The following is a 27259-nucleotide window of genomic DNA, read 5'->3' as shown; positions in this document are numbered from 1 at the left end:
GTTAAGGGTGTTAAAATAGTCACAGTGGGAAAAGACCAATGCACTACTGATTACTGAGAAGTAGTCTCCTTGAGGAATAAGGTCCTTGATCCTGGACATGTTACACAGATGAAAGGCATAAAGGTTTAATACCAGTTCACACCTAGTGCCTAATTTTGTGGAGGTTATCCAGGATGAAAACTAATAAATTCAAACTTATTGACTCTGTAAAAGTTATATGAATGAATGAATGAAGATTCCCCTCAATGTAGGGGGTATAGCAAGCACATTCTATTTTGTACTTACAAGCTGAGTCCTACCTCCCTTTGCACACCTTTCACTTGAAAATGCTGCCCCCAAAGCACATAATAAATGCAAGTAACATTTCAGCTGTTCTACGTTTTTATTTTTATTTATTTATTTAACATTTGTTAACCGGGAAAGTCTGACTTGGAACAAAGCCAATTTTCAGCGGAGGCCCAGGAGAAAAAGGCTCCAGATGCATGCCTTTGTAACCACATAAAACTATCTATTAAAGATACTTCCTTTAGATTACCAGTATTGCACCTGTTGTTGGAGACTTTCATTTAGACAGCTATATACATAATTTTACTAAAAATCAGCCATGTGGATATGATGCTCAGAAAAAAATGTACTCATTGGAGTACAAGGAGTATGCCTGGCTACACCCTTGCCTCAAAGTAATTTGAATTGCCATGCCCTCAGTTTGAACTTATAACTCTTAAACTGTTTAAACTTGGTCATTGATGAATCACTTCTAAATCATCAGCAATAGAATAAACATTAATAGTATTATTCTGGGAGAAGGAAAAGTACAGATTGGTGTCATCAGCATAGTGATAATATATATGCCTGACCTATACCTGTAGTCACATCCTCTAGTGAAAGCATACAGATTTTGAATAGTAGGGGGATTACAATTGAGCCCTATGGTACTCCAAATCGCAGAGGGAATTGGACATTGGAAAGTCCGAGGTTGCAAAATGAGTTTTTCTTTTCTTCCTTGTAAACAAACTTGATTTTAACATGAAGTTTTAAAAATGTTATGATACAACAAAATACAACTCTGATTGCAGTAGGCATAAGAACTGTTTTTATTTTATATTTGTGACTTTCCCACTTTATATGAGTTTATCCCCATCACAGAATAAAGAATGCAAATTCTTTCTGACTACCAATTATTGACTGACTAAACTTCAGGAGCGAATGTTACTTCTTAATGTTGTAGGGGCTTATGCTGTACTACAGGAGAAGTTTCTGATACACTGGGAAACTGTTATACCTTTGTGCCTGTATGTTATTTACTCTGGTTAAAATGATCATCATGGCACTAAAATGGTGTTGCTCAGAGGAACTTTCAAAAACATCTGTGCTTATACAGTGATCTCTCCTGAAAAGAGTCCTCATAGAAATGTAAAGTGGTGAACCTGAAGAAAGTATAACTATTCTTTCTGTTGGCGAAGACAAAACCATTGTGTACTGAACTTTAGCTGCTGAAATGTATGCAAAATGGAAACAAATCACTGAAGGCTTAATGGTTGATACTAATGCTTTGGTGAGGTCGGGTATGTAGCCACTGGCCACCACCTGCTCAGACTGTAACAATAGATCTCCACAACAACAAACAGCTTTTCACATTCCTCAGAATTAAAAAAACAAACAAACAAAAAAAAAAACAAAAAAAACCCCAAAAAACAAAACAAAGATGCCCTCTGATGAAAGCAAGGAAAAAGGACAACATGTAAGTCTAGCTGGGGTCTAGACTGAAAACTTACATGGATTTGGAAGATGTTGATGCTTACAATTCCCTTAAACTGAAAAAAGTGTGGGCTACTGCCTCTCCTGAGGCACAGACTTTTTCAGTTTACAGCTGGACATTCATTATAGACAGAACAGTAAGATCAAAAGTGGCTGATTAAATTTATATTTTGAAACTATCTCTAGAACCTTATGCAAATAATATAAGTAAAATTTAAGACTTGTCAATGTAGACAAACTTGAAAAGCTAGTCCATAGCAGAGTAAGATGAGCATCCCAAGGTGATTCTAAGTCTTCTAGTTATTTTACTAGGATGTCTGTTGTTTACTAAAGCAAGGCAGATTTGTATGTAGCAAGGACTAATAATAAGACTTAATCTAAGCATATATCTGCCTGAAAATTAGAAAAATGTTACCATATGAGTTGGTATGTTTTATATTTTGCATATAGCCATGTACTGCAAAGTTAGTGACAACAGTATTACACCTACAAAAATATTAATGCTAGTCATCAGTTCTTACCTGAAAGCACACCTATAGAATGCAGTGATGTTGAAATTTTACTACTAGGAAAGTAGAATCTGCTTTTCTGCAGTGTACTGTTAAATATATTAAGTGTAATTCTGTGTTAGAAAAAAGAGATACAAGGATTGTTGGACTTATGCAACATGGTTAACTTAATTGCATTACAGCATGTTTGTAAGTATAAATCAGAGTACATGGGGTATGGGGGAGAAAGTAATATTATAACACTGGTAGAAATAAGACTGTTTTACTAAAAGTATTCCATCTGGTAGCTTCAGTCCCTAACTTAATACCTGATGTGATAATTGTCCAAGACTTTCCCCATTTCAAAGAACTCGGAAAGATCTTGGTCGGGGGGGGGGGGTTCAACCAGATATATACTGCCAGGATTGTACAGCACCACTAAAAAAAAAGGTGTAGGTTGACTTTCAGAAAAGCTATGTCAATTTGTAAACTAACCATTGCGAGGACAGTGCATACAGCTACCAATAATATAACTAGATAAGAAAAAGAAACAAGGGAACATAAACGTTCCACTTCACAGATATACTATGAAATAAGAAATGACCTATTCTACAGGATAATTAAAGATAAAGAGCACTAATGTGCCAGCTACATGTTCAAAACCTGTTAGAGTACTTGCAATGAAGTCAGCACGGGGCTACATTTTGGGTGCTCATTTAGGGATGGATAAGAAAAAAGACAGGATTTTAGTGGGACTTTAATGGCCTTGTGCTATGAAGGACTGAGAGAAAGTTGAAGGACAGTGCCCAATATAGGATTTAAGAATGCTTGATATGATTGCCTATCATGGATGTCTCATTTGAATGAACTACATTGGACATTGTATGCCATCTTGTAAAACTGAGCATGGTCTACTATCAGTCTATAAGTATATTCTGGTTACTAATGATTGAGTAACAAATTTTCTTAAGCCAGCACCTCTAGAAAGAGTTAAATCAAGGTCCATGTCAAAATCACTTTGTTGTAGGATAGAAAGGTTTTTGAAAATCCTTACTGGCAAGGAATCCAATTGCTATCCTGAGTAATGCATGAACTTTGTCAGTTTTATATTAAAATGAATCAGCTGATAACATCTGGGTACCACCCCTAGATGGTCTAGTTGAGTGCTTTAATAAAACTTCAGAATCTGTTACACAAAAGGCTATAGACCAGAAGGAAGAAACTAGGACCAGCTGTTTCTATATCTCCTCTTCGCTATAAGGGTAGTACCCAAGACTTAACTGAATCATTGCATAGTAGACATCATCAATCTTGCTATGTATAACAACAGAAAACTGTAGTGTAAAATACCCTCTTTAAAATTGTGATGGAGGATTTTTCACATCTGCTGTCAAGGTTAAGAAGTATAATGCCTATAGTAAGAGAACATATGGAGACAGAGCACTGGGGAGATAACACAGAAGTACAACAAACATGCTCATCTTGGAAACTTTAAACTAGCAGATAAAGTGTGTTTGATAGTGTCCACTATCAAAAATAAGTTCCTTAAAAAGTGTCAAGCACCTTTATCCTGATACTGTAGAAAAGGTAAGTGAAATGAATTAGAAGGCAAGGCTACAGTGAAAAATGAAACTGCATACCTCTCAGCTGTACAGATTTCACAGAATATTCAGATTTTGGGCTGATATTTTTGGTCTGTTCCTCATACAATCTGTGTTTTTCTGACAAATTACTGGGATGATCTGAGGACTTGAAGTCACTAAATAATGACATACATTTGAGTTTCAGACTTCATATCCTACAGAAAATGTATGTTTAAACAAAGCCTGTTACTCCAGCAATTTTCTAAGCTTATAAGAGTAATATTTAAAATGTGTCCCTTTTTTGGAGGTCTTTCTCCCCCCATTTTGTAAGTCTTTCTCCAGAGTTCTTGCACTGACAGGTTGAAAGGTATGAACTAGAACAATAACACTACATAAATATTTTGAAACCTGGGAAAGAAACTGAAGTTTCTATAATCATTATATTTGCAGAAGAAGTTAAGATTTCCACAGAATGTCCCGACATCTAAATAGAAGAGTTAAGAAATTTGTACGTAGGAATAAAAACATATTCTCAAAGCAGTCTGATAAGATCAGTTTAATCCTGCACAACATAGAAATCACTCCTTGTCAGAATGCAAATATGAAACCATAGCAGATACCAGAGTCGCAAAGACAAGCAGTAAGGGATAAGTTAGAGAAAATGCTTAAACTTGGGGTTCTAGAAAAGTCAACTAGTAGATGGAACATTCCCATTGTATCAATTTCCAGGCCTGATGAGTCTATGAAGATTTGAAATAGCTTCAGAAAATTGAATAACACATCTAAGGTTTGATTCATATCCCATCCAATGAGTGGATGGACTGACTGAAAACATTGTCAAGACTATGCTTCTCTTTACAATGGACATAATGAGAGACTACTGTTAAATTTATTGCCCCAGAAGCTAAGAAAATATTGTTTTTCTTCACTACAGAGTCTTGTGTTTTGTTCTCCACAGAATACCTGCAACATTCTAGGAGGCTGATGTACAAAATTCATAGACCTCTTGCCAGATATGCAGCAGCTAATGTGGATGATTTGGTAAACATGACCAGAAAATCATCTCCCCAAAGTTCTAGCCATCTTAAATTCCCTGCATGAAGCTGGATGAATCGCTGATATAGCTCAGTGTGGGTTAGATGTAGTAGTATGGCAGAAGTCTGCTATGTCAGTTATATAATAGGCAGAAGGATACTAAAAGCATAGGCTAAACATTTAAAGCAGTACAACACTAGAGTATGATAACAACTAAAGCAGCTTAAAGCTTTTTTTGGCCATTATCATAAATATATTCCTAATTTTGCTACTGTTGACATGACCTGGAGGAATCATCCCTTAAAAAAATGGACAGTTGAACCAGAATAACCCTTTAACTACCTGAAAGTAATGTTTGCGTTTGGAACCAATAATAGTAGCTCAAGATTTTTTCAAACAATTATTGACACCTACTGATGCCCTTGAGGTAGGCATAGGTGTTGTCTTATCTAATTCATAGATAGATACAAATATCATAATTGTCACACTGGCAGAAATAGCAGCAAAGCTGCCAAAGCTATGCAGCTAATGAAAGAGAATACCTTGCCATAAAATGGTCCTGCACCACTCTAAAACATTATTTTTGGGGAGGAGACCCTTTTTACTAATGGAAAATGCCCCTTACAGTAGCTCTATAAGCATAAAATGTGACCACAAACTCTCTGGTTGGCATTTGAACCTTCCTGGTCCAAATCTCAAGGACAAGGGACAAAAAAAGCAATCCAATAAGTTTTTCAAGCCAGCAGTGGTGTAGCTATATTCAAAATTCGATAGTTCAGTACATAAGAATCCAGTCGAGTAAAAAATACAGCAAAAGCTTTAATGGGTTGCTGTTTTGCTTCATTGATTGGCATTTGAACCTCCTACCTTTTAACTTCAAGATCCACCATCACCTGGTGTGATTCGAACAGCTGGTATTGTGCTAGTGGGTCATATGACATTGTGACTGCCAAGCTGGAAAAATACCTTTGCTCTTCTAGTACAGGTAGTATTGTGAATCAGGAAAAGGCAGGATGTCAATAGGAATCAGCTGCTTTTGGAGCTGTATCATAGGTTCATAGGTTCATAGGTTCATACTAGGCTATCTGCCCTGGGGCAATTATAAGTCTAGCCCGATTCTGTATGGCTTATGCCACCCCTTGATTTGAGTATACTGTGCCCTTTTTAAGGTTTAGTTTACTGTGCCTCTGTCTAATAGTGACATGGGAGTAATCCCTGGGACAAACCTACGATCCCCCATCCACCTATCGAGATTCTTCTTGAAGAGATTCAGTGAGGTGCTCTGCCTCACATGAACTGGAATTCTATTCCAGAGCGAAGGGAGCCTCTGGGTTATGAACCTGTCCCTCCAGCAAGTTCTATTTATTTCTGTGCTGAGGTTCAAGTCTATCGAGCGTGTGGCTCTAAGGGATTTAGATTTACTGAGGTGGATCATGTCCATTAATTATGGATTTGACATAGCTTTGTATGTCAGGCATAGATCGCCTCGAAGTAGGCGGTATGCAACTGAGTAGAGCTGGAGTTTTTTTAACCGAGCAGCATGTGGCATCTGTTTGAGACCCTTGATCCTCTTGGTGAGATACTTTTGGGGTCTTTCTAATTGCTGCAGGTGTCGGGTAAGGTACATCCCAAAAGGGGCATTGTATTCTATGATGGGCCTGATGAGGGATGAAAAAAGGGGCACGATTACCTCTCTTGATCTAGATGTGAAACCCTTCATGATGAGGTGGGCTATGTAGAAGGTCTTTCTAACCACTTTGGCAATGTGGTTTTCAAAGGAGAGATTGCTATCAACTTGGGTCCCCAGGTCCCTAATAACTTTCTCTGTACTTAATGGGTCTCCACCTATGTGGTAATTTGTGGGCACATTGTTTTTGCCAAAGGGTATGACTATACATTTTTTGGCATTTAGCTTTAAACCATGGCGCTGGCACCAGTTATCTGTCTCTGTGAGACCTTTTTGAAGGATGTTTGTGTCAGCTGGAGAGTTGATTATGGCGCCTAGTTTGCAGTCGTCTGTGAACTTGGTGAGCCATAGTCCTCCCACGTTTGCCTGTACCTCGGAAAAGTATATACCGAACAAGAGTGGTCCCAGGACAGAACCCTGTGGGACGCCACTTGTGACCGGTTTCGAGTCTGACATGGCTCCAGCAACTCTCACTCTGTGGGTTCTGTCTTTGAGCCAGTTTGCGACCCATCTTGTGACATAGGGGTTTATATTTAAGCTGGATAGCTTATCTATTATGCCCGAGTGGGGTATTGTGTCAAATGCCTTTGCAAGGTCCAGATAGGCTGTGTGGACCACCTTTCCTTCATCTATGGCTTTGGTGACTGTTTCGAAGAAGTCAGCCAGGTTCAAAAGGCAGGATCTGCCCTTGACAAAGCTGAACTGGGTAGGATCTAGTGTCTGTAGGTCCCCAATGTCTTTGTGTATGAGCTCCATGATGATCCTCTCCATAGCCTTGCAGACTAAGCTAGTCAGGCTTATGGGGGGATAGTTTCCAGGGTCCGTAGAGGCTCCACCTTTGTGGAGTGGGACCACTGTTGCTGTACGCCATTCTGTGGGCACATATCCTGTAGTGAGGCTGAGATTGTATAGCTGTTTTATTTGAGGGATTAGTTCCTCTTGGAGTTCATGTAGGACGCAACCTGGGATGCCATCTGGTCCCATGGAAGCAGTGTTTTTTGCTTTGGAGAGGGCAGCCTTCACCTGAGCATCAGAGATGTTTGGGAGGCAGCCCTCTGCTGGGATAGATACTTGCTCTTTTGGGGGAGTTTGCACTGAACCTGTCTGCCAGGATATTGGCGATGTTTGTGGGTTCAGTGTATTTTTTGTCGTTTAGAATCAACTCAGAACAAGTCTGGGAGTTGCATCCCAGGTTTCTAACATAACTGAAAAAAGCCTTATGATTGTCTTTGGTGTCCTGAGCAATTTTTCTCTCGAAGCTGGCCTTGGAGGATTTTATGAGGGATCGTAATTTTTTGCTAGTACTGATCAGAGATGCCTTCCCTATTAGGGATTTTGCTCTATCATGTAGTAGCTTCCTACTTCTGTTGTACAGTTTATTTATGGCAGGGGTCCACCAGACTGGATGCCTGCCTTTGGATGATTGAGTCTTGGTTTTGTTTGGGATAGCATGATCCATGCATTCCTGGAGATGTCCGTAGAATGCGTTTATATAGGATTCTGCAGTTTGGGCCGTAGTTTCCACTGGCCCTGGGGCCTTGAAGGATTCCACTTCAGTTTTGAGAAGTGAGAAGTTCGCTTTTGAGAAGTTTTTCACTGTGGTTTTCTGGACTGGGGGTGGGGTCGGGATGTGGACATCCAGTGAAATTAATTTATGGTCTGATCTTACCAATGAGGGATATACTTCTGGTGTGGAGCATAGAGTCCCCATGTTGGTAATGATCAGGTCTAGTATGTTGTCCCCTCTTGTGGGAGTGGTGACTAGTTGTTCCATAGCATTTGAGTTTATAATTTCCAGGAACCTTTGGGCTAAGGTGCTGGGGCTTGAGTAGTGCTCCCAGTCAATGTTTGGGTAGTTGAAGTCACCCAATATAATGGTGTTCGGAGAGATCTTCATGTTCTCCAATGTTTTCAGGAAAGCCGAGTGGGATTCCTGACTTTGAGAGGATGGTCTGTTGGATGCTATAAACTGAAAAGCAGTCTTGCCCACTGTTAGTTGCACATGGATGGCCTCCGATACTTCGTGCAATGCCACTAACCTGGAGGTGTGGATATCCTTGATAAATATGGAAACTCCCCCTCCTTTTGTGGTTCAGTCCGGGTTTTGGGGCCGAAAAGCATGATATGAGGTATAGCCTGGTAGTGCTGCGGTGCTCTCTGGAGCCTTGAACCAGGTTTCTGTCACTGCACAGTTATTGATGTTCTCCATACTGAGGAAAGCTTCGAGTGCGTGCATCTTGAGGTTAAGACTTCTGGCGTTTAGCAGCATTACCCTTAGTTTCTTGTTCCTTGTGCTGTCTATGGGGTGGGTTTGACTTTTGAGCCTTGCCTAAAAAAGGCACTATGGGGGTGGCAAGAGCCTTTGCCAATATCCGAAAGCCCAGTGGTGACAGGTGCAAGCCATCCCTAGCGAAGCAACGTGGCTTGTCGAGCATGTCATCCCAGGCTGACAGACACTGGATCCCCTTTGAATGACACCAAAATTTTAGCCAATTGTTAAAATCGATCATTTTGTCTTTGTACTGTGGCATCATTCTAGGAGAGGGTAGGATGCTGCTCAAGGTCAGGGTCATACCAGCCTGGGCTACATGATCAGAGAGCTCCTCTATGTCTCTTTTCATGTAGTCCAGGGAGGTACGTCTCAGGTCATTCACACCAGCATGTACAATGACTGAGTCATATTTGTATTTGCTTTGGAGTGACCTGAGTGCTTGCGTTATGTGGCGGATCCTAGCACCCGACAGGCAGCTCACCGTGACCTTCTCTTTATTCAGCCTGGTGAGCGGGATGTCAGTGTGTCTGACAATAGAGTCACCTATTACAAGAGTATCAGGTGTGTTATTCAGCCTTAAGGGCTGTGGCTGCTTGGCACACTGACTTTGTGGGCTATGTGTTGTGCGTGTTTTGTTTTGAGGTACCATTTGCTTGGATGTCTGCTTTGGAGGTCTCTGTTGCTTAGGTAGATTTTTATTTAGAGCCTCCGAGTATGTTTTTGTGTATTTATGTGTTTGGTTCGCTGATGTGGTGGGACTATGTGATACTGGAATTGTGTTGTGTGAGGTTACCTTCTCCTCCTGACTGGTTACACCAGTTTTGACATGAGAGAGCTCAGCCTCCAGTTTGGCTAAATAGTTGCATCTCTCACATATATTTGAACCTGTTTGGAGGAGGAGAGGGTTGTCCGTGTACATGAGACAGATGTAACATTGCCTCAAAATTCCCAGATTCACCAGCTGGACTGGAGAGGAAACCATTGACTGACCTTTGGACATGCTAGAGTGATATAGGGAAACTGAATTTAAGACGGACCAATAGAGGACAGGGTAATCTTAGAGAGTATAAGAGTAAGTAGTGCTTAAGGTTTAATAGTGCTAACTTGTAGGATTACTTAATTGGACCAGTGAAGGGCCTTAGAATGAGAATATGGTGTTTAAATTGAGAGATAGAGCAGTTCTAAGGGAAAAAGTGAAGAGCAGACTTTGTGGAGCCAGGAATAGTTTAAACCCAATTAGGTGGCGCTGCCCGCTATTGCGCTATGCACAAAAACGCGCAAAAACACGCAAAAGAGGGTTACAAGAGAGGAAGATGAAGGAGTTTTGGAATCGACCCAAAGCGGCCAATAAAACCACAGTTTCAAGTCAGTAACCACTCCCACAGGGGCAGGCAGGCCGCTCAATGTTTTTCACTGCCACTGATCAACAGAGAGACCTCCCTATAGCCCAAGCAAAAAATGGCCTCACAGAAACTTACAAACAGTTCAAGAACAGCAAGCCTGTAACTGAACTTTTTTAAATCTCAGAAAAGTGGGAAAAAAGCAAGATTTTTTTGTTTTTTTGTTTTTTCAGAGCTAGCAGAGGTTCACAAGTATCAACAAGTTATAACAGTGCAGTAAATGACCCCACACAAGAGTGCTAGGCCAAAGACAGATAAAATGCAAGTTTTGAGAAAAAAACGATTTTAAAAATAAGTGCAAACAGGAAATTCAGTAAACAGCTCTAGGTTGTGCTCTAAATACAGTTACTAATGCAGAAATCAAGTTTAACAAGCCAGAAAATGCTCAAAATAGGCGACTATGCAGATAAACTTAGCAAATAAACAGAGGAAAAATACTTAAAATCTCAAAAGTGGCTCCTTTCTTCTCTCAGCGTTTTCTCCTCTTGGTGGGTGCTTCACCAACAGCCAACAAGCCTGAAAAGACGCCAAAACCATGAGGCAACCATGTTTTAAGAGAGGAAGATGAAGGAGTTTTGGAATTGACCCGAAATGGCCAATAAAACTACAGTTTCAAGTCAGTAACCACTCCCACAGGGGCAGGCAGGCTGCTCAATGTTTTTCACTGCCACTGATCAACAGAGAGACTTCCCTTTAGCCCAAGCAAAAAAATGGCCACTACCCCCTGCTAAAGTTAGATTCCTGGTTTCTGCGTTGTGAGAGGAAGATAACAGAAGTCTCCAGGGAGTACCAAGGGCAGAAAAAAAGGTGTCACTAAAAGGAGAAACTTGGATACTAGCCCGTAAGCCGAGAAGTGATAAAGGTTGTTATCCTGCATGCTGAAGAAAAACTTATATGAAAGATTTGGTTGTTTAGATGGAAGATAAGTACTTTTTTATTCTAGACCATTGTTAATTGATAACCTTATATTAAGAGAGGACTGTGAAAGAGTCAAAGACTAAGGTAGGAATGCTGATTTATTTATTTATTTTTTATTCTGCACATTTTAGCAAAACACTGAACTTTTAATTCTTCTCTCATAAATAAATGTTTTAAATTTGGAAAGCTGTTTGTACTATTTCAAAATGCTACATTATATATTGTTTGTGAACTGATGTGTGCTTTTAATCAAGTGGAGTTTTGCCAAGTGATGGGAATGTCAGTGCTTGAACTTTCTTAGTGGTGTTTGAGGTTTGCTTGCTTGAAGGTAAGCATGTTTATGTATTCATTTATTACTAATTCTTCAGCTTTTCGATATTCCAAAAGTTTTGGAATTAGGGGCAGGTGTGTGTGTGTGTGTGTGTGTGTGTGTGTGTGTGTGTGTGTGTGTGTGTGTGTGTGTGTGCATGCGTGTGTGTATGTATGTGTGTGCTCACTGGCTATGGTTGGGCTAAGGGCTAGCTAAGGTGATGGATACAGAGTTATGCATGCGAGTATAGTTGAGGTGTGTGCTTATGTCTTGTGTCATGGTACTGCAAGGGAAAATTACACCCCACACATAAAATGTACACACACACAATCAATCAAATATACAGTGCCACATACAGAAAGTAAGGGTTATTGACTTCTCTGAAAGCTATCTTTTGTGAGGATAAAACCTATTTGAGAAGCATTTTTCTCCATTGCATTATGACACAATAAAGGAAAACATATTCTTTAATTGCTCTTCTGCTCATCTTACAGAAGTTGTAATTTCATCCTTTGAAGCAAAAGTGGAAAATCTGTCCAGCAAATTCCATATTATATAAACAGATACTGGTGTGTTTTGTTTAATTCATAGGCTTTAGTCAAAGATATTAAACACATTACTGTACATGCTAATGACTGGGAGGGTTCCCTTGAGTTGATGGCTTTCCACCAAATTACATTTATATAAGAAGACTGCATATGCATGCTCACGATATGGATCAACAACAGATGTCTTTCTATAGAAAAAAAACATATCTAAAGGTAATGACCACTATGCTCATTGTCTGTTAAATCTCCTGTTGAAGTATACAGAGAAAGTAAAAACAGCTATCAATGTAATTCCAAAAATGCTCCCATCCAAAAACAAACAAACAAAGGCCATATATTTACTTTCAGACAAACTATAAAGACTTCTGTCTATTATCAGTCACTTTGCCATATGACTTTTTAAACAGATTGATCCAAAGCAGCATTTTTTAGCTGTAATCCAGGTATATTCAACTGAGAAGACTAGAATATTACTATGGAAGTGTTTTTGCCTTTTTCATAGATCATCAGAATGCAGTACTGCTTGGTTTACATTCAAGATGAGCTAAAATGTGTGCATTGTACTTTTAACATGAGGAATATAAATTCAGAGGAGATGACACAAAAAAAAGCTTGGACTGCCTTGCATCACGTGGTATTTACTTCCAGACTAAATTCCATAGTAAAAGCTGAATAACTGAGTCAGTCTTTATAGAGGAAGAATGACAGAAATGGAGTAAGGAAGATAAGGAAAAGTGAAGAATGGACAAAGTGTGGACAGTGGACAAGTGCTAAGCATTATTTGTGAACAAGGAACTTCTGTCTATATCAGTAGCTAAAAATACAAACACTGAACAAAAACAGTTAGTGAACCAACTAACTCATAAAGTAATGCTGCTCATGCATAGAAGAGGCGGCAATTAACCAACCAAGCAGAGCCTAGAACCTGTAGGTGTGAACACAACTTTGTTGAGATAAAGACCCCTTTACCTAATGCAGGTAGTTTTCATATATAGTATGGAACCTTCATTTGCAAGTTAAGCTACATTTTTGTGGAATACACATGGTTGGAAAAGCACAAAGGAGTGCAACCTGAGACTAAAATACCTGTGGCCTAAAAATGACACTGTAAAAACTAAATTTCTGTTAGAGCCTGAGCTAACACAGAAATAAAATAAATGTGTGCAGAACTGACAAGTATTCAAATTATGGCACTAGCTAAGGACTTGGATATTTGTAAAACTAAAATAAAACAAATATCTGTTAAAAATAACCTTAATAAATCAGTGATGACACAGAATAATGTATGAATAATGTATGAAATGTTTCAGGCTGCATGGCTGCAAAGAGAACATTGGTTTATTTGGTCATGATGATGCAGTTATAATTAAAAATAAGTCAGTTAAACACATAGTGTTTTCATATGTTTGAAAAGAAACCATTGCCTGCGGTGATTAGAGAATGCAGAAACTGTGGACAACTTAAATGGCTTCCCAAAAATGTATAAAAGTAAGAGAAGGAAACAAAGGTGTAAGAAAGTTCTACACATTTGATGTAAACAGAACTGTTCAATGTATAATCAGTGATTTACATGGTTTCAAGGCAGAAAAGTGATGTTTGTGATTGTAATTTATTGGTGTGCTGTGTATACTCTTTCTTTGTAAGAGAGACAGATTCAGCATTTTTTATTTAAAATCAATGGGCCAAAATTTTAATTATAAATGGCAAAAGGCACATTTAATCTTGATGCTTGAATAGAAAATAATATTTTAAATGAGAGTTCATTGAAAGACTTTGATTTGAAGTGCATTGAGCAGAGTCTAAAGCTACTTTACTGACAGTCTAGTAATTTAGTTAGAAATAACTGTTCTGTATTTATAAAAAACAAAACTAGCTCTCTGTCATTTCAGGCTCTGCCAATACAGCAATGAGATATATTAGGTAGAAAAATAGGAATGATTAAATGAACACATTGTTCAGTTACAGTCACAATGCACTATGTGGCAATATATAGTCATTCAAAATGGCCACTCACAAATTTGAGCACTGAATAATTTGCAAAGTTGTAGAGTCAGTCACTGAAAGTAGTCAGTCTGAATATTCCCCTTAGGCGAAGATTTGTAGATTTGTGGAGAGGACTCATACATTTGTACAGTACAATCAAGCCAAACAATGAATTTCCAGTATGTACAGAGGCTAACAAGCCTGATGCAAGCAACAATGTGAGCAGTGATATTTGATTTTATATTTTTGTGAAGTATACTGATTCATTTACCAGCATTGTGTCTTAACTGCCATTATATGCTGCAGTCCTGAACTAGATATGCTATACAGTAAACCAGTAGCAGATTTTTGCCAGATTAAGGCCAATCAGTATCTTCTTTATGCTGATTATTATTCAAAATGTCTAGAAGCTATTAAGTTGTATGCAAGGGCACCCGCAGGCAGGTGCAAGGGAGTGCATTTGCACCCCCTGCAATCGGCTAGTTGGGATTAGTTTTATTTTCATAAAAAAAAAAAAGTTTTTTTTTTAAAAGGGCGGGCGTTCCTCTTTAAGAGTGCCCTTTGCATTCCATCCTATCACATAAACGCAATAGGTGTTTGCAACCTGTTTCTGTATCAGGAATTTGAATTCCAGAGTGGACTACAGGCGAAAAGCATGCTGACATCATCGCATGACATGAGTGGGAACTGAAACGGATGGTTTGAGAAATGGACAATTTCTGCTGATGGTCTGATGGGTTTTCTTTTGTGAGGACTGATTGAAGATGGAGTGGAGTGGAAACAGTTGTGCTGCAGAATTGCTTATGTTCTGGGAGGAGAAATGGACAGTTTCTGCTGATGGGTTTACTTTAGCTGTGAGGACTGACTGAAGATGGAGTGGAAACAGCTGTGCTGCGGAATCTGGATGCTTTTCGCTTTTCAGAGTGAGTAAGCTGACTGTGTGTGTGTGTGTGTGTGTGTGTGTGTGTGTGTGTGTGTGTGTGTGTGTGTGTGTGTGTGTGTTTCTGCACTTTCTTTAGTGAGATACTCATGCATTATTTAGAAAATTATTTCTAACAACACATTGACTTTGGTAGGACAGTGATTGTGGTTGGAAACCTTCCCTCTACTGTATAAGGAAATGCAACTATGTCATATTTTTCTGCTCATCATATCTGCACTCATGTTTAACTTTCTTAGGTGCCCTACTAGAATGTATATTAGGCAGTCAGCAAATGTTATTTTTTGTTTTTAATTCACTTTTCCTCTAATTCAAATATTTCTAATATTCTGACATTTTGCATCTTTAAATATCAGAAATAGTTTAATATATGCCTTTCCCTTTATGTTAGTTGAGCATTATGTTTGCATGCTAGCAACGCACTTGCTGCCACTTACTTGAACAGGCAAGTGGTCAAACTCCACTCCCACTAATTCAATCTCTTGTAGCTACTTAGTTCTCAACACTACCCAATAAACCTGTTTATCCCTACTGGGACCCTGACTCTAACCCTAAATCTCCCTTACTGCTCTCTAACCAAAAAACTCCCTCTTGCTCCTTAACCCTAAGACCTCCCTCCCACTCCCTAACCATAAAACTCTCTTCCCAACAGGTGCCTTAAACAACACTCCCATCCACCCATTCCTTCACCACATCTCGCTTGGACTGGAATAATGTGTCTATGTAAGCTGTGACAGCTGCATGCCTGAACCCATGTTCGAGTCTCAGTGCAAGTAGCAGCCTACATGATCTACAAGATGCTTGAGTACAAGGATTTGAGACAGTGAGTTTCAATTGCATGGGGTTCACATGGTTGTAGTAGACCCTTGTATTACTCGTGTTTTGATTTTAGTATCTTTGTGCATCATCAATATTGCTAAGCATTCTCAGTATAGGATGGTATGAAGACTTTCTGAAACTGCATATTTCAAAAAGAGTGCTTCTCTTTGCCACAAAACATGTTGAGAGCTTTGTTTTACATATTGATACTTCAGTTACAAAGTTCTTGATATAGAACTATGGTTCATATCTCTGAGCACCAGTTGCATCTCCATGATTTTTTTAACTACTCTGAGCTAATTATATCACTTCAGTTACTGGCCGCTGGCAATGTTGATGGGTGTTTTTAGTATGCAAACTTTATTCCTGTTGTAAAGCTCATAGTCGTAGCTGACATCTGATTTTCTGTCTTTATGGATTTGATAGATGTTAAGAACAGCTGTACATTTATAATGAAATGCTGCCGTCACTCAAGCTTTTATATACTTAGGGCATGCATTATCTGGAGCAGTGTTGTTTCACCTGTGCTTCCGATTTAACGAGCAACTGTTGTGAAGCAAAGAGCAGAAAACTTTACCCTCCCTACACCAAACAAAAAAGATGTATTACCCAGATGTAAAAGAAAGTGTAGCAAGCAGCAATTATTTCCAAAAAATATATTTTTTAACAATTTAAATTAATTATAGAAAAAAATGGTACTGCTTCAACATACAGTGATCAGGTTCATACATTACAGCACTCCCAATACATTTATATAAAAATATACATACACAAGGGGCAGGATTCACGATGGCTTGCACGGAGTCTAAGAGTCGTGTAAGACTCCATGCAGCCATCGCGATCCAGGAACAGCCCGAAATCCCGTATAAGAGACAGCTAAAACAACTCTTACACGGGCAGGGCGTGGATATGCTAATCACCCCACTTGCAGCCGAAAGGCATGCAAATGAGGTAGATTAGTAATCCACAAAGCTGAAACCAGCCTGTGTAAGAGTCGTGTTAGTTGCAGAAATGTACTCAGTTGACAACTGAGTACGTTACTGCAAATAACACAACGGAGCCATGACAGCTTCAAATAAAGTGTGCAAATGTTGCAGTCAGCATGCCAATGGCCAAATATGTGGCCATTGGCATGGTAACCCGATGCAAACATGAAAAAAAATTATTTTGTTTTTCGGAGATAGTCGATGTTTAAACGCAGCGCAGCCCCTGGCAAACGGGCTGCGCTATATAAAACAGAAAATGAAGGTTTGAAACCCACAAATGTGGGTTTTATGTAATGCATGGATTTGCAATGCAGGGACTAGCAGACCAAAAACAACATGGCCACCGTCTAGTGGTTGCTAAGGGGGGAAGCTGAGTGTAAGACATGTAACTAAGCATTAGTAGGCAATCCTATGTAAATGAGTGGTAGGATAGTGAATCACACTGTCACATAGCAAATGAGCACAGTCCGTGTAGTGTAAGAGTTAGATAAGGGGGAGTAACAGAATAGGAGATAGGTGACATCACAGGGGGGAATGTCAGGAAGAAATCAAGCTCATTGGAGCAAAGTGGTATGTGAAACATATCAATCACACAGCAGAAAAAGAGGAGTGTCAACAGATAAGCATGGGAAAGTCAAGAAATGGAAGGTGTACACTGTGGCCAACACCAAAGTTTCTTGCTGTGCGTGCATGCGCACGTGTGTGCGCTTGGAGGCACGAGTAAGACAGAGTGCGCGCGTATAAGGCAGAGTAAGCATGTAGGAGCCTGTTTAAAGATTTTTAAACCTGTTTGCACTGGTGTGCACGCGTTTTAACCCGAATAAGCAGATTCTAGTCCGCGTAAGCATGTGTGCACGTGTGGTAGCCACTGTGAGCGTGTTTTCGCAGGTATGCGCGCTGCTCCCCCCTGAGGAAACAGAGAGGAAAAGGAAGGAGAAGAAATAGTAGGAAACTAGCAGGGAATACCTGTAGAGGTATCAGGTGAAAACAATTAGAAGCAGGCAATTACACAGGCAGAATACAAGCCCTGCCCAGCACTTAAAACACTGCAAACAGCATTGCAGTATGTTTCTCTCAAGAGACACTGCAAGACAGGAGTAAGCTAGTAGAAGTGAAAACTGAAAAAGCTGCACTCAGACCAAACATGCTAGGGGCTGCCATAGCTGTCATAAGGAGACATAGGAGACTTGCTGAGGGTGGTGACAATGGAAATGCTGCCAGGCAACCCACAGTGAGGAGACAGAGAAGACTGTACAGGCCCAGGGTCACCTACCAGGGATTACATGAGCTGGAGATAGTGGAGAGCTATAGAGTGGACAGAGACCTCCTGCAGCAAATTGTTGAGCTGTGCAGGCCACGCCTCACACACAGAACCAACAGAGGGGAACCCATCCCAGTGGAAACCAAGGTATGTGTTGGCCTAAGAATACTAGCAACAGGTACCTTCCAGAGACCAACTGGTGATATGATGGGGATATCACAGGCATCAGCCTCCAGGGTACTGCACCAGTTCCTGGATGCCATGTCAGCACATGTCGGTGATCAAGTATATTTCCCCAATGCCCGTGAGGTATTGGCCAGCAATATGCGTCTCTTCCAGCAAATAGCAGAATACCCTGAGGTAGTGGGTGCAATAGACTGCATGCACATACGCATCAAAGCACCAGCCGGTGAGTGGGGTAGGGCCTACATTAACAGCAAGGGCTTCCCCTCCATCAACTGCCAGGTCGTGTGCGATGCCCAGGGCATAATAAAGAATGTGTGTGCTGGCTGCCCTGGGAGCTACCATGATTCCCATATCTGGCATTTGACGCAGCTGTACCAGACATTTGCCAGTGGGGACATCCCACATGGTCACCTAGTGGGGGATGCAGGTTATGCACTGGAGCCTTGGCTGATGACACTCATCAGAAATGCACACACACCTGAACAGGAACGCCATAATGAGGCACACGCACAAACACGTAATGTAATAGAGCATGTGTTTGGGCTGCTCAAGTCACGGTTCCGGTGCCTGGAAACATCTGGTAGAGCCTTGCAGTACTCACCAACTACATGTACCCAAATTGTCATGGTATGTGCTATGATACATAATATGATCCTGTGAAAACAGCTGCAGCAGGACCAGCATAGGGCTGGAACAAACAGCCCCCCACCATTGCCAAGGCCATCACAGGCAGAGCGTGACTTGGAGGAGGAACAACCTGAGCCTGCCCCAGTAGGCAGAAGGAGGCATGCCCAGTATGTCCTGGCCTTGGCAAAGAGGCAATGCATAGCACATACACTGGCTCAGTAGGAACCCTGGGAATGATACCCCTCTCTGACTCACTCATATAGTAACAGGGATGCCTAACATGACATAACCTGCTCTCAAACATGTACAGGGAGTGTAGTATGTGCATCCAACAGAGGGAGCCCTGCAGCACCACCTCAGGCATGATTGCCATGTGTTAAGCAATGTAACACCATCTAGTATACGCAAACATGAAGAACCAACCTAACATCTCACCCTCACCAAGCATGATGCCACACTATGAAGACAACAAGATCAAGTACAATAATTGGCTGAGGTATTGCTGTTAGCAAGGGGGAACACATGGCTGACAGCCTTGGCTGACATGCCGAGCAAGACATGATACCCCATCTGCTAGGGATGGCACGCACCCAGCATACCTGGCTGTGTAGATACTGGCAAAGACTGCTGTCACCTCCACTGTGCCTGGAATAGGTAAGTCTTGAAACACAAACCCACCAACATAGGTAGCACAAGGGATAATAACCTGGACGTAATGCTACCCAATGCCAGAAGTCTAACCTGCAAGGTGCATGCAGACCAAACCCACCACAGCATGGAGAATGGTAATATGTGTTCTGTAACAGAAACCTGGTCAAGGCCCAGAAGAGCACCCTAATACTACCAGGTTATGCCTCATACCATGCTCTACAGCTCCAAAACATGGAACACATGACAATAGGAGTGTGGCTACCAGTAATTATCAAGAATAACCACACCCCCAGGTTGGTACCACAGCAAGAAGCAGCATGGACTATTCACGGGCAAGTAACACTGTCTCAAACTGTGTACCTGTTTGAAGCCTGCTACTGACCCCACACACAAACCCAGGTACCCCAGCCAGCCTTCCTGAAGACACTGCAGAGTATGAATGTCCCAACAAATACAAGGCACACACAAAGTATGACATAGGTGGCAATCTATTATGTATGGAAGAAGTAATCATGGACCTAGGGACACAAGTGGATGGTAACCTGTCATGTGACACTCACATTGCCAAGGTGGCCAGGAAGACCTGCTATATTGCCCACCTTAATATGAAAGGCTGCACATGTAGAGCTACAGAGGTCACTGTGCCCCATACCCTTCCCTTATCAGGCCCATACATGACAACTATGCCCCAGTTCGGATGTACCTTACCTTACACATGCGGCAGTCAGAAAGACCCCAAATGTACCCCACCGACAGGATAAAGGGTCCAAACATTGGACATCTGCAGCCTGGCTAAAGAAACCACAGCCCAATTCAGAAGCATACTGCACAGTCAGAGGTGATGTATGCCTGATGTACAAGGCCATGTCCAATCCAGAATGAATGGACATGCTCCACTGCAGAAACCCCAAATCCAGCAGACACACCACAGTGAGATATCTGAACCTCTACACATAGATTAATAGGATGTGCTGGAGGAACTGATCCATAACCCAGAGGCTCAGGACACTCTGGAACAGAATCCCAGTCCATGATAGGCTGAGCTCCACACACAAACTCAACAAGAGAAATCCGGTGAAGTGCATAGGAGATAGTAGGTGTACACTGGGGGCCATCCCTGTGCCACATCTAGGAAAGTAAACCTTACGTGGGCATAATATGCACATTGCAAGGGGTGTTGAGACCCACACACAGTCTGTCCTTGCTCAAACAAGGCCAGGGCAGATAGCCTAGTATGAACCTATGAACCTATGAAGATACAAATTGTGCAGGACACAAAGGATTATCACACAGCTGTCCTACCTGATGGTAGGAACCATGGTGATAATCCACATATATGCTCTGCAGCACTCTAATATCACAAACAATATACCAAACCCACACACATTGCCAACAGCCTACGAAACAGATTCCTTCCAACCTCCACACCAGCACCTAACTGCCAAATATTTATCCCAGGAGAGTGCTGGCCCCAGACATTGCAGATGCTGAGGTAACAGCCAGCATCCACAAAGCACAGCACACAGCATCAATGGTACCAGATGGTGTCCTGGGTTGTGTCCAACAAGTACTGTAAGAAGAATGGAACAGCAAATATCATTACTGTGCACTATCAGTCCTACCACAGGATATGTACCCAAAGAGCAGTGTACAGCAACAGTGGTCCCACACCACAAAGGGGGTGCCTGAATGGATACTGCAAACTATCACCCCTCAACCCCGAATATCTAGGTTGGCAAAGTAATGGAGAGGATGATCATGGATCCCATGAATAACGAGATTAGTTTCCTACAGACATTGGACCCTACCCAGTTTGGCTGTCATAGGGCAGATTCTGCCCCGTACACATGTCTGACTCATGTGAAACATGCACCAAGCCCAGTGATGTGGGGAATGTTGATCACACAGCCTATCTGGACTTTGCTAAACCCTTCCATACAATACCCTAGTTGGCCATACAGATAGGCTCACCAGCCTAACTATAAACCCCTATGCAAGTAGATGGGTTGCAAACCAGCTCAAGGACAGAACTGACCTGTCAGACATGCTGTAGCCATAGCAGACTGGAAACTAGGTACAACTGGCATCCCACAAGGCATGGTCCTGGGACCTCTCTTGTATGCTATATATGTCACATAGGTACAGGCCAACATGGAAAGACTCTGTCTGAACAGGTTTGCAGAGGACTACAAACTGGCCACCATATCGGACCCTCCAGCTGACACAAGCAACCTACAAAAGGCACACATAGAAACACACAAGTGGTGCCACAGTCATGTCAACAAGCTAAATGCAGAATTGTGTATAGTCAACCCCTGTGGAAACACAGTACATGGCCAGAAATTACCACATAGGTGTTAACCCAGTAAGTACATCAGGAGCAATAAGAGACCTGGGGACACAAGGTGATAGATATCCTGCATGTGACAACCATGTGTCTGTAGTGGTTACAGAAACATACCATATACCCACCTAAATATGAAGGTAAGCACAGCTTGGCTAGGGTAGGTCAATGTGCCTCTCCAGTCATCCATCAGCAGCCTCACAATTGTGTACAATGACCCTTCAGGGATGTACCATAGCAGACACCTGCAGCAACTGGAAAGACCACACAAATACCCCACCAGGAGGATCGCAGAGCTGCAACAGATGCCATGTGTCGCCTGAGTAAAGAAACTGCAGCTCCACACAGTGCCATACTGCCTGGCTGGAGGTGAACTGTGCCTGATGTATAGAGCCATGACCAACCTGGTATCAATGGACATTTGGCACCATGTTAACACTGAATGCTGGTGACCTATGCAGCTGACAGGCCTGAACCCCAGCACAGACATAAACAGGACATGCTGTACCGATTGGTCCATAACCCAGAAGCTCACTCCACTCACAACTAAACTCCCACTACAGAATATCCAGGGAGTCCCTCAGTGACTGTTATCCAGAGGAATCATGATGACTGGATGGGAGATGGTAGGTGTACCCTGGATATCACCTGTATGTCACGGGTAGACAGAGACACAGCACACTAACCGTGACATATGTCATGGCAAACACCAGTAAATGTGTGTTGAAGGACAAACACTCTCTGACTAGCATTACAAATGGACTAGGGCACATGGCCATTATTTGTCACTGTCCACACAAGTTGTGGAATACATTAACAATGTCGGACAATCATGTACTATGCTGTCCATATCTGAACAAAATGCAACATGGTCATATCTGCACAACTGGCCCTCAACCAGTCTGGTGTGCTCACTATAAATATTACAAGCAGTGATAGGACTGAAACCGATTATACTGTCCACCACAGTGAAAGTTCTGCACCAGTACACTATATGACAATACAACTGTTTGGTCAGCAGGAAAGGATGATGACAACTGTATGCAAACTATCCCATGGCGACCCTGCAGGCACAGCATAATGCCTGTTACGCTCAGACACAAAGAAATTTGGGCAGTAAGAACACAACCTGATGTCCAACACTCAACTGTACATGTGATATATAGATGGAGTCCACACACAAACAGAAATGTGGTGGTCCACAGATCCCAACATAAGGAAAGGTCACACTGGGCGTGCTCACACACTTAGAAAAATGAGATGTGGCAGTCAAGAAGCCATACAAACTGTGAACTGGGCATGCTCACACACTTAGGCCATGTCACAGTTCAGCAGTTGCACACACATATCTGGCATTTCTATGTGTTAACACAGGAACCTCCCACAATACAGACATCTGCCCAGTGCACACAGTGAAGTTACAACAGAGACATAAGTAAAGTATTGGATCCTACTCATATGCAAACATCTCCCACAAGATAGGGAAGGCTATGGCAATAAAGACCCACAAACAGTATATGAGCAACAGATACTTGCATCTGACAGGTAAACATATGGCCATAGAGTGCAATACCTGACTGTTGTCCCTAGGGAATACAGAAGGTTATCCACAGTGTATTTGGCATCTGCCTCCACAGTACAGTAGGCCACTGTGCCTGTACAAATTTAATGCATAGATATGCTCTCCCCTGTACTGATGGATAGTCACTGATGTACATACCTCTTCATCCATAATGATGTCAGCACACTATACATATGTCAGGAGCAGAAATCATACTCAGTAATGTGAATAGAGCGCTCCGCTGCTGTGTCTCTAACAAGTGTCATAACATAGTTAGGAAAGGGTTTGAATCCTGCAAGTGCCCAGTGTGCATGTGAATGTGTGTGGGGGAGGAGTGTGTGCAATTCCATGTGTATGAAAAATGTCCCTTTTGCCAACTATTACTACACAACACATGCTGCATATTCCACTGTCTAAACACTGATGATGTCAGCACCCTATAAGTACAGCAGGAGAAAGCAATCCCCCCAGTAATGCAAATAGCGCGCTCTGCAAATGCATCTCTCACAAGTGTTATAACATAGTTAGGTAGGGGTTTGAATCCTGCAAGTGCCCAATGTGTGTGGGGGAGTAGTGTGTGCAATTCCATGTGGAAGAAAACTGTCCCTTTTGCCAACTATTACTACACAACACATGCTGCATATTCCACTGTCTAAACACTGATGATGTCAGCACCCTATAAGTACAGCAGGAGAAAGCAATCCTCCCAATAATGCAAATAGCACACTCTGATACTGCGACTCTCACAAGTGATCTAACATAGTTAGGTAGGGGTTTGTATCCTACAAATGCCATGTGTATTTTTGTCACACAGTTTGTCCATGTGTGTGGGGTGTTGTTCCCAATATTGCACGACATACATTTTATCAGTAATGTCAATGCACACATGATATATGTGTGTGCCACCTACACATATGTACCTGTGAACTGCAAGAGTTCCCATGTCCAAAGCCTGCCTCATGTGAATACATGGAATATGCATCAGACAACTGTATGACTGCGGTGTTCTGTGCAGGAGCTGCATGTGGTATGTGACTGTACAGTGTGGGTTGTAGATGGTGTCATCCCACCAGCGAGGGATACATGATTGGTCTGGAGCATATAGTCCACATGTTGGTGATGAACAGGTGCAGCATGTTGTCACCACTTGTGGGAGTGGTAACAAGTTGTTCCATAGCAATGCAGGGAATGAATGATAAGAACCCTTCAGATAGGGTCTTTCAGCTAGAATAATGCTCACACTGTATGTTTGGGTAGTCGCAGTGCAACCATATAATGGTGTGTGTAGAGACCGTCATATTCCCAGTGTTGTCAGGAAGGCCAAGTGGGTTTCCTGGGTATGGGAGTGTGGTGTGTGCCAGGCTATGAACCTGAAGGCAGTCAAACCCACTGTGTGATGCACATGGAGAGGCTCTGATGCTTTGTGCAGTGCCACCAACCTGGGGGTGTGTGGATCTGAGGTGCCTTTGGATACATCCCCCCTGTTCTGGTTTGGTGCATGTGTAGGGGATGGCAAGCATGGTATCAGGAATGACCTGGCACTGATGGTGTGTACCTGGGAGCCTTGTACCAGGAGTCTGTTACTGCACGGATATTGATGTACCCCATGCTAAGGACAGTTACCACTGCATGCATCTTGAGGTTTACACTGCTGCTGTTGAGTAGCATTGCTATTAATGTCCCATCCCGTGTGATACCTGTGTAGGTGGCTATGTAATGTCTGCCTTGCATACAAAGGCACTATGTGTGTAGCAACAGCCTCTGCCAATATACAACGGCCCATGGGTGACAGGTGCAAGCTGTCCCAAGCAAAGCAATGTGGCATGTCCAGCATGTAATCCCACACTGACAGGCATTGGATCCCCTTTGGATGTCACTGAAAGATACGTTAATTGCAGAAACTGATGATCCTGTCTACATATTGTGGCAGAATTCATGGTGAGGGTGAGATGCTACTCAAGGCCAGGGTCATACCAGCCTGTGCCACAAGCTCAGAGAGCCCCTCTATGTCCCCTAACATGTAGTCCAGGGAGGTGCATCAGAGGTCATAACATTGGCACAGACAATGACTGAGTCATACTTCTACATGCCTTGGAGTGACCGGTATGCTAGTGTTATGTGGTGGATCATAGTGCCCGACGGGCAGCTCAGCGTGACCGTCACCTTGTTCAGCCTGGGAGCAGGACCACCGTGTGCGATAGAGGTACCTCATACAACTGTAGCAGGTGTGTTGTCTAGCCGTATGGCCTGTGACTGTTTGGCACACAGGCTTTGTGAGCTATGTGTTGCATGTGCTCTGCTCTGGCGTAACGTTTGCTTCTGTGTCTACTTTGCAGGTGTCAGCTGCTCAGGCAGGATGCTATTCTGAGAGCCCAATAATGTACCTGTGTGTTTCTGTGTTTGGATTGTGGTCGTGGCAGGTCTATGGGAGACTGGTACCATATTCACTGTAGTATCCCACTCCACCTGACAGGGAATGCCAGTGCTGTATAAACAGAACTTAGCCCCCAGTTTGGCTATGTGGTTGCATCTCTCACATGTGTTGTATGTGTATGGAAAGGGGAGAGGGTTGTCTGTGTACATGAGGCAGCTGTAACATTGCCACATGACTCACAGATTCACCAACTGGACCTGAGAGTAGATCGACAGGTGACCTTTGCACATGCTACCATAGCATGGTGACTCCCATACTAAATAACAACACATCGGGGCCAACAGGTAACAAGGTACTCAAGGTGACTATGTGAGGATGTAGTGCTCCTGATTTGTTAGTGCTGGCATATATGAATGCTGTCTTGAGCAAATGTGAGGTAAGTCATATGCAATGTGTTACAGGCAAGCTACATGCAAACAGGACAAACAGTGACGTTCTGTCAAGTGACACATGGACATCAGTACAGTAAGCAACACAGATGTCACTAGGGATCCACAGACGCACTGTATATCTGCACTGCAGGTGGAATCAGTGTTTCAGGAACATAACAGGCAAACATGCATACAAACAAAGCTACAGTCAGCAGGCCTGTATGTAGACTATGCTACAACAAACAAGGTGTACGACTTCCAGTATGTAACAGTGCATATATGCAGGCACTATAAGCCAGTACCCAGACATTTCCAGGTCAGATGGGCTGGGTGCAGCCGCACCCCCCACAAGTGTATAGACTACGTACCTTCGTAATGTTGAATAACTGGCCTGATACCCAAGTGCTCATACCTGTAATAATACACGTCAAATAACAGACTCTGAGCCCTCACTCAGCAGTTCCAGACTTAGTATGATGTATGCTACCTGTCCTGGCACCACAGTATCCTTGACATGTATGGACACTCTCCCTCCTGTCATAGTTAGTTCTGAGTTTTGGTGCTGTTATGCATGGTATGAGGTGTGACCTTGTAGTGCTAGTGTGCTCTTGTGAGCCTTGAACCTGTTGTGTAGTACTGCACAGATATCAACATCATGAAACATCTGCATTGCAGAGTCGTGTGTGGACAGCATGCAACTCGCAGTTGACATGGCCATCATTGAGTATCAATATGTACATTGTTGTATCCCCTGTGCTACCTATGTAGGTGGCCATCCCTTCACAGCCTCACCACCAGTATGCAAAGATGTGCAGACAGAACATTGTGGTAATTACTATGGGTGTACAAAACAATACAATGACATTCATACTGTAACTGCATCAGGCATGCTGGTATATACCCACAATGCTATCATTACACTGTACTGTTGTCAACATCATACTATTACAATATGTCTATGTAGTCACCCTGTGCATCAACACCATGTTAACCTGTTCCTGCACCGATTTTACAGATTGCAGGAGGTGGCACAGTTTCATCATATGCACAGGGTGTGTACCTGGTATGCTTGAGTCTGCCACTGATACAACCAATTG

At 42.2% G+C, this 27259-nt stretch overlaps 1 protein-coding gene across 1 annotated transcript in view; it reads right to left on the bottom strand.

The window, feature by feature from the left end:
• LOC122800845 overlaps positions 1–27259 on the bottom strand; it is a 978865-nt gene that overhangs the window by 205005 nt on the left and 746601 nt on the right. The window lies entirely within an intron of this gene.

This window comes from Protopterus annectens, chromosome 1.part0 (assembly GCF_019279795.1).
Source record: "Protopterus annectens isolate FY-2018-M chromosome 1.part0, PAN1.0, whole genome shotgun sequence".
Classification (NCBI taxonomy): Eukaryota; Metazoa; Chordata; order Ceratodontiformes; family Protopteridae; genus Protopterus; species Protopterus annectens.
This window is presented reverse-complemented; position numbering and strand designations above follow the sequence as displayed.